The following is an 8,663-nucleotide window of genomic DNA, read 5'->3' as shown; positions in this document are numbered from 1 at the left end:
TCCCTCTTTCTCTCACACAAATATACACAAACACACAGACATGTCCATCAACCTAGTCTGAGATGTAGTATGTGTCCATAAATACTAGATGTTACTATTAATTTGTATACAAGAAGTATTCTTGCATTTCAGAAGAGTACATGATCCATGGTCTAAAAAGCACGGTTTCTGTTTCTCGTCATGGGAGTCCATTAAAAATCTCTGACCCTCATTTTCTCTTGTAAATAAAACAGAAGATAACCATTCTTGTGTAAGATTGATCAAAGATTAAGTTTTTAAAAATATCTAAAAATATTTTAGAAACAAAATGCGGTTTACAAGTCCTACTTATAGCTAATGAAAAGGGCACAGTTTCCTTTGGACTTTCTTCATCTGTAAAGCACATTTGAAAAATCCCTAACTCTTCTCTCAGTTTTAGCCCTGTATCAATCCCTTCCAGGAAGAAGTTAGTGAAAATATACTTTCATGAAGAATGGTGTTTTTAAAGAGGGGTCATGAACGTGGGGACTTCATTGATAATGGACTATATAAGAATGACAGGTCTTTGGCACAGCTAAAGGCAGAAGGAAGGCATCCCCAAAGCATAATCTCATATGAATTTCTTGCCACTTTTTCTTGCTTTTTACTAACATCTTTATGCTTGTATTTTTTATGCTTGTATTTTGTTAAGGTTGCTTTCTTTTATTCAAATAGTAGTTGAAGTTCTAAGAAAAATGTAGTTTACATTTGAGCATTTGAGTTATTTATACTTATTTCTGGATTGATATTATGGTATATTCTAAGAGTGTGGTGTGAATATGGGGGAAAAAGAAGAGTTTTCACTGAACATGGTGGAAACTTAGTGTTTTGTCTAGAATGTAGTAAATGTCCGTAAACATGAGATGGTATTATTAATTTGTATGTAAGTGAGAAACATTGTAGCATTTCAGAAGGGCATAGTCTAAATGTCTGTCAGAATCCATTGTCTAAAATACCTAGTTTTCCAATTCTGGTCACGGAAGTTTTATTTAAAAAAATCTCTGAACCTCTTTTCCTCTTGGAAATAAAATATAGATAATAACAATTCTTATGTGAGATTAAGCAAAGATTAAATTTAAAAATATATTTTAAAATATTTTGGAAATGAAATACAGTTTGTAAATCCTACTTACAACTCATGAAAAGGGCACAGCTTCCCCTGGACTCAAATTTCCTCATCCGTGAAGCAGAGGTGGAAAACACCTAACTCTTTGACTTATAATTTATGTTCTTTCTAAATAGAATGCTTTTCTTTTCTCAATTATAAAAATAGTCACATAATTTTTGGGAAATGTAAAGGTGTAGCACCATCTAATAAAAAGTAAAAAAAAAAAAAAAAAAAAAAAACGAAAACAAACAAACATGTTTATACCATTCAAGACTAACCATTGTACCATCTTAGTAAGAATGTTCCTAGGTTTCTCCCCCTGTGCATGGTAGATTGATTTACTGTTCCCAAATACTACCCTACCTCGCTGCCTATCTTGGGTCAAGTTGTCATGTTATCCATGCTCCTCCCGTGGCAAAGTATGCATCCTTGCTCACTGTCATTGTCTTGATTCGTGTGACTTGCTTTGGCCCATGACATGTGAATCGACGTGATGTACATCTTGCCTGAGCTAAAGCAGTTGAGACATTATGTGTTTTGCCCGCCTTAATTCTTTTCTGTCCTCAACTAGCCAGGACTGCTTCATACTGGGGCTGCTCTTTCAGTTGGAGTCCCTGAATCCTTGAATGAGAAGAAAATAGAATAGAGCTTGTGCTATTGGAATTCTATGATGACCTCCATGACTTCTATCCCCTGATGTTGCTCCCATGATTATATTCTGGTACAAGGTGAAAGGATTTGGAGGATGTAATTTGAGGTTTCTAATCAATTGACTTTAAAACAGGGAGGATATCCAGCTAGGGCTAACCTAATCCCATGAGTCCTTTCACAGCCAAGACATTTTTTTTTCTGACATAGTAGAAGAGGAAATCAGAGATATTAAAAGCATGGTAGACATTCAATGTAAGGAATATTCTCTCTTGTTAAGAGGACTGTAAATGGCTCACAGTTGCAAGAAAAAGGGGGCTTCAGCTCCAAGACTTTGAACCACTGAATTATATGAAAAATATGAAGTTGGAAGCAGAGTATTTCCTTGAACTTCCGGGTGAAAACCCAAACTGGCTAAGCCCTTGACTTGGGCTTTGGGAGGCCCTAAGCAGAGAACCTAGTTGAGTTCCCTTAGACTTCTTACCCCACAGAACTGTGAGATGATAAATGAGTATCATTTTAAGACACTACAGAGGTGGTAATTTGTTACCCAGCAGCAGAAATGGAATACAGGGTCACAGCAACCAGCCCACCGTGACTGACCCATAACACAAACAAGGAACACATATGGTAATAAACCACTGGAACGCAGGGTTATTTTATTACTTTAAAGCTCCAATTAAATAGTGTGTCTTCATCCACATATTCTCTCTTTCTCTCTCAACACACACAGTGTTTTCATGCCATTCTCTGCATCATATTAAAAGTTCTTCTTTGTAACCTACTCATTCACTCCGTAAGTCATTTTAGAAAGTTTTTACACCCGTAGAAATAGGCCTGCAGTGTTGCTTGCAATGGCTGAGTAGTTTTCCATTGTTTAGGTGTGCACTATACTACTTCCTTTAAACAAGCACTACTTCTTTAACAAACCCTATTTATTTATTTTAAACATTTTATTTATTTATTCATGAGAGACAGAGAGAGAGGCAGAGACACAGGCTGAGAGAGAAGCAGGCTCCATGCAGGAAGCCCGATGTGGGGATCCTGGGACCCCAGGATCATGCCCTGGGCCAAAGGGAGGTGCTCAACTGCCGAGCCACCCAGGCATCCCAACAAACCCTATTTAGAGAATTTTTAGGTTACCCAACTATTCATGATTCAAAAGAGAAAAATCTAACACATCTCTTTGTATGAATAGTTTTTCACAGTTGTGCCTTCCTGAAAGGTCTTCCTAATTTATAGCCTTTTATTATTTTATTTCAATAATTTATCATCTTTACTATTTATGGTTATCACTATTTCCCCAATTTTTACGACTGATATATATGTGTGTGTGTATACATACACCTAGACATCCTTTCATACAGTTTTAAATGTTGTAAAGCCAAGTGTTTCTAGGTATCTTTTGTTTTTATTTTCTGATTCTCGTGTTCATGCCTTTAACGTAGAAAGAAACAAACATAAACTTTAAGTTAGCAATGACGGTATGAAAGCAAACATTCTTTCCTGTACCTTGCACATTTTCTGTTGGTATTTCAGACAACACTTGGAAAGTCCAAATTTTAAAGCCAGAGCAGCTGTTCAACAAAATGTTCACACAAGCCAGCAGGCTAGTATGCTCTCAATAGGTTTGTGTAACAAATAACTGCAAAGTTGTTTCTGCATAAATGAGAACTTCATGGCCAACTACAAAGTTTACATGTGTAATTTAGGTCTAACACCAGAAAAGATAACTAGGAATGTGTGTACTTGGTGTATATAATGAAGGAAAGTCAGGATAGCTATGGAAGCAATGAGGAGTTCAGAACATTTTTCATCTGGATAACTTAAGGTATTGGCTTGAGTTCAGCATCATTAATTACCACTTTCCTCAGTAAATTCCTTACAGTTCCTTTGAGACAAGCATCATTTTTCTCTATTCAAATATTCTGAGCTTGATGGCAGTAAACTAAATTGTTAACTGTTTTTCTTTTCTATACAATGGATGTCTACATATCATGATGCTGTTTGTGTGTCATGGAAATTGTATGAAGTATTTGGAGTTCTTTTGGAACAAAAGCCATTGCCTAGCCTGAAGATAACAGTGTCAAAGGTATGATATGATAAACATCATATCATATGATATGATAAATAAGTTATTTCCTTTTTGTTTGAACGACCACACAGTTTTATTTTAATTGATAATTTACCATTGGGAGTAACAATAGTTCCAGGGCTTTCATCTGAACAAACAAAAATTGCTTTTGAAAAAAATATATCTTTAGGACATTTAGCACACATAACAATCTTGAATTCTTGGCCAATCTAAGTGGCTCTAGTGGTATTTCCTGTTATATTGGAAGTGCCTTTGCCAAGAAAAGACTAATAATGTATATAATGCCAGTGCTACCTGCATTGTTTGCTTGATTGCTTTTTAGCAGTAGGAGTTTGAAACTGAAAGGCAGTAAATGGAATTATAAGGTTCATACCTTATTGTATAAGAAAAATAATATGTTATGACCCAAATTTCAATGGCATATTTTATTTTTAATTTTGTGGCTACGTAAAAAAATTCTTACGAATATAAAAATTTATAGGACCTTCCTGTGGAACATTTTAATGTTCTAGTTCATGGGTTTTTTTGTTTTTGTTTTTTTGTTTTTTGTTTTTTTTGCTTTGAAAACAAATACACAAAGACCTCAACTCACAGCGATCCACACTACCAGTACCTTAACTTCATTAGTCATATTCTTTGTGACACAGAGGGAGTGAGAACATAGCATGTCATCCAACTAATTCTAAGAAAATAACAAAGGAAAAATCATCTAGGAGAGGTTGGTAATTTTACTTAAAAAAAAAAAAAAGAAAAAAGAAAATCAAGTGACTGTGAGTCTCCACAAAATTACCCTCAACACTACCTGTTGATGTTTCAGGTAATTCTGTGGAGTTCCATAACCTCTGTGTTAAAATACCTCATATTATGATTTGTTCTGGTAAATAAGGATGAATTTTAAAGATCTTTATGTGAAAAGTGATGAGTCTGTATCATATTAAAATATTATTTGAATGGTGCTTTTTGTTTCTCTAATGAGAAAAAGAGATTGAGATCTAAGCCATCGCCTGTGTGGAAAGATAGACAAGAGTAGCAATACCCAACTTCATGATTTTTGCATTTTTGTCTTCCTGTGACCTGGCAATTCCAGCTGGACCCTGGAAGTTACTTTCTTCAAAGAAAATTTATCCTCTACGTCTCTTCCCCTGTGCCTTGATGCAACTAGGCACATTTTGTATGACTGACATATTTTTTGTAAAAGATTGGGGATAAGGTACTTGTTAATGAACACAGATCCCAATAATATTGTGTTTCGGTCTGAATCTATTTGACTTTGAACACTTTTTCTAGAGATACGTAACTCAGAGTGAAGAATGTCTACTCTCTCTCTCTGAAGCATTATAAGGGTACGAGTTTCATCAAAATCTACCATTTACTTTCAAACAATAAACCTCAAGGCCAGGTAGTTAGAAAAGAGAGTTTTATGCATTACTGTGGAAAAATATAATCAACTAGTATCTATTACGTATCAGATATTGTGATCACCAGAGAAAAAGTAATGAGCAAGCTGTTCAGTGTTTTGAGGAAGCTTACCACTTGGGAAAACAGACATTACCTGGTAATTCAAACTATTGCATAAATCATGGAGTTTGTGGTGGTAAATACAAAATGCTATAGGACCCAGATGGAGGGCACACACGCCATTATGAATTGTCGATGGGGATTGCAGTCAGTGAACTGATCCCAGAGTTCAGAGATATTTCTATGACTTAAATGATGAGTTTATTTTAGCCAGGTCATGAGGAATTAGCAACTGGGGGCTGGGGAGAGACGAAGAGGAGAGCTCGAGGAAGTGCCGTTGCAAAAGGCTGGGATGTAAGCATGGCAAATTGTGGAATGGAAATGAAGTCTTCAAACTGGCTTATCATTTTCTGTTATATCTTAAAACTAAGGTTTTATTATTTATTAACTTCCACTCCCTTTCATTATTTTATTTTGCTTTGCCTTGTTTTCTAGTTTTGTATTCTTATATTCCCCGTGTTATCTGGTTACTCCTAGGCCTGCTGCAAAATCAGAAAATATAGGCCGGATAGCAGAAAGGCATTGTGTCCCCATGAATTCTAACACTTTGATTTCTCCTGATGAGCATGACCTACCAAGTTGTTAACTTTTTTTTTTTTTTTTTTTTTTTTAATGAGAAAATGTGCACTGAGTTCCATCCAAGAGACTACTGATATTTAGGAATATATCTCTTTACAAGTAGCACTGAAAAATTAAATCGATAAGTTTGCCATGATTGGAATCTTCCTTGTAATTTCTGGTGAGTTATTTTTGAATTTCCTCTCAGAAAAGCTAAGAAGGTAGTTTCTGTTTATTTCCTTTCTGGAATTAAGGGGCTTACCAGAGACACACCAGGAGGCTTCGTATCTGTTACAACTAGCACCCTGACCATTGCAAATGAAAGAAATCTTCAGTACACGCTGACTGCTTGACTGAATATGGATCCGAGAAATGATATAGGTACTTATTACAGATAATCGCTTACCAGACTCACCCAAGGTACAGATTATAAAATTTTGATAAACACACAAACATCCCTAAGATGCTAATAGGCATATCTACCCCTTTTTAAAAAATCAACAAGTTGATGTGTGATTCCACTAAATTATACATTGAAGAGTACTTTGTTGTTCCCCGTTTCTTTACATGTACTTAATGTGCTACTACTGATACTTTGGGAAGCCACTTTTGTTCCTAAGGTTAGAAGAGCTTTATTTAATACAGGTGGAGCAGTAATTATGATCAATGTAAATTTCCAAGCACAGATTGTGCAAGCTGCTGGTGCTGGCAGTGTGCTTTGTGTGTATTGATGTCCATGTGCCAAATGTTGTATCTATTAGCCTAGAGACATCAGCGGGATTGGACATCAGCTGAACATGGCATGCTGAAAAGTAAATAGACACTCGGTAGCTTAACTGAAGATGTAAAATCAGGATGAAAAATGAAGTGAATGAGAATTTAAAAAGTTGGTGAAGTGAAGTTTGCATACATTTAAAAATCTAAATTTAAGTTTCTCTAGAAATTCAAAATTATTACTGCTTCATTATATACAAATGCTTCTGTTTTTGTACTTTTTAAAAATTCCATAACAGTTTTGGAAATACTAAATTTTAGAATGATGTAAGAAAGGATTCCTGTGGAATCACTGAAACAATCAGTGTGAAATATTTAGTACATAAACTATGGAAAATGAGAGGAATACACATGCAAGTCATGTTATAAAGCTTAGTAATGAAACACACGTTGGGGAGCCTGTGCATCAACACGGAAGCTTCAACATCACAAATAACTACAGCTGCCTTCTCATTCCCCACAATCCCATATATGTTTTCTGTAAATTCTTCAGTTACAGAATTTGGAAAATATCATCCAAAACTGCGTGGATTGCCTTTTAACTCCCTTTAATGGTTTTATGGATGAACATAGATCTTATATTTAGTTAATGCATTTTATTTGTAGTTCAAATTTGTTTTATTTTTAATAATAAATCCTTCCCTAATGTGTAGATATGAAAATATTTGTTCTGTAGTTCTGGAAATGATTGAATATTTTGTTTTTCAAATTGAAACAGTCTATTAAATTAATTTTTTGAATGCTTGATATATGGACTTCATTTTAATTTTTGTTCTATTTGGATATCCAGTTGTTTCAACATCATTATTGTTAATTTCCTTTAAAACAACGTTTTGGTTTAGCTATAAATGTATTGATTCAATAGACCAATCTTTGTAGTATTGATCACTCTGTGGTACCTGTCTTTGAAAGGGACTTCTTTTAACATCTTTCAGTATGTTTCACATTTTATCTTCAAAGTTCTTTAACATCTTTTGTTTACTACAGTCCTTGACAACTTGTAGTTTTATTCTTGTTAAATATTGTTTTTAAAATGTTTGCAACTATTTTTACCGATGAATCAGTTTGTTGTTTACGCTACTATCTGCAATCTTACTGAATGCTTATATAATTCTAATAATGATAATTTGTCTAAAAATAAATTTTAGAGAACATCATATAAATATCCATTGGATCATCAATGAGATTTTGACCTTTTTCTCTCAAAGATTGTTTTTTCTTATATGGCCTAAGTCCCTTAGTGCATCTTTACACAGAGCCTGTTGTAATAGTCTTCTTTGCCTTGCTACTGATCTAAAGAAAGAACTCGAGCACTTTTTTAGAAGAAATTGTATTTGCTGAGTGTCTTGATAGAGTTTAGGAAGTTAAGAAAGTTTCCTCCTATCTCTAGTTTGCTAGGGGATGATACATTGAATAGGTCACAAATTTTGTCATGTGTTTTTTTCTGATTCTATTGAAATGATAATATAGATTTGTCCTTCCTTATCTGTTGATGAGATAACTTATATTTATGAATTTTATAATGAGAAGCTACTTTTGCAGTCCTAGCATATATCCCTAATATTTTATATGTTGTTGCTAATATTGTGTTTTAGATTTTTGCATCCCAAGGTCCTTGTTTGATTTTGATATCAAGGTAACATAGGACTTATTAACTCTCCCCCCACCCCTTTTATTGTATTCTGTTTAAGAGCTTGCTTAAGGCTGTAATTATTAATTACTTGAACTCTTGCTTGAACTACATATTACTTGAACTTTTGCTTGAACGCACCTGTAAAACCATCCGGGCCTGGCTTCTTCTTTGTGATCACAGACTCAATTTATATTGTGATTATAGAAAGTTTACATTTTTTCTTTATTTTTTATTTTCATTTTTTACTTTTTTTTTGTTATGATGTTACATTAGTTTCAGGTGGATAACAGGGACTCTACATCTCTAACCAT

The sequence above is a fragment of the Canis lupus genome, chromosome 3 (assembly GCF_003254725.2).
Source record: "Canis lupus dingo isolate Sandy chromosome 3, ASM325472v2, whole genome shotgun sequence".
Lineage (NCBI taxonomy): Eukaryota > Metazoa > Chordata > Mammalia > Carnivora > Canidae > Canis > Canis lupus.
This window is presented reverse-complemented; position numbering follows the sequence as displayed.